Consider the following 906-nt stretch of genomic DNA (forward strand, 5'->3'; position numbering starts at 1 on the left):
ATTTTTTATTTTTTAATTTTATTTATTTATTTATGGGGGGCAGCTCAGCCCACCAGGGGGCAGGGCTGGCTGGCATATGGTGCTGGGGATTGAACTGTGGTCCCTGTGCTTTGCTAAGCTTGTTCTAAGTAGGTACTTTAGACCACTGAGCCATCTCACCAGCCCCTGGATCAAAAATATTTCAAAAAAAAAAAAAAGATTACACAATTTGTACAGGGTCATAGTGCCAGGAGATGAAGAGGCTGAATTCAATCCCCATGGTCATGCTTAAGAGCCCATACAACAGTTCCATAGATAACCAATGCGTAATAGAAATCCAAAGCTCAATTTCATCCACCAATCGCTAGACAGAAGTCAGAGCTATCCTTGATTCTTCTTCCTCTCTCATATCTCACACTTATTTCACCATCAAAAGCAATGAATTTCATAGCCAAAAATGATTTTTTCTTGCAGTGCTATGGATGGACCCCACAAGCCTCAAGTATGCCGAGGCAAGTGCTTTAACAACACCCCCAGCACTTTAAAATTTTTCTTTCTTTTGTTTTCTAAGCTTTCAAAAAAAATTTTATTTTGTGATAGGAACTCCCTACATTGCCTTCGCTGTCCTCCAATTTGTAAGCCTTCTGCATCAGCTTTTTCTTTCTTTCTTTTTTTTTCCAGAACTGGGGATTGAACTCAGGACCTTGTGTTTGCCAGGCAAGTGCTATATTCTACTGAGCTATCTCCCCAGCTTCCTGCATCAGCTTTCCAAGAAGCTGGGATTACAGGCTTGTGTTACCACCTCTAGTCAAAAAACAAAAATCTTGAACCTGTCTCCTTTCCATCTGCCAGCCCCATTACCAGTCCCCTGGACAATAACAAATTCTGGTTGGTCTCAATTCACCCCTTGTTGCCATTATTAATAAT

At 40.9% G+C, this 906-nt stretch overlaps 1 protein-coding gene across 1 annotated transcript in view; it reads right to left on the reverse strand.

Annotated features, from left to right (window-relative positions):
• The window catches only part of CUNHXorf56 (chromosome unknown CXorf56 homolog), a 19848-nt gene that overhangs the window by 10108 nt on the left and 8834 nt on the right, over nucleotides 1-906 (reverse strand). The window lies entirely within an intron of this gene.

The sequence above is a fragment of the Octodon degus genome, unplaced genomic scaffold, assembly GCF_000260255.1.
Source record: "Octodon degus isolate 3935 unplaced genomic scaffold, OctDeg1.0 scaffold00236, whole genome shotgun sequence".
Lineage (NCBI taxonomy): Eukaryota > Metazoa > Chordata > Mammalia > Rodentia > Octodontidae > Octodon > Octodon degus.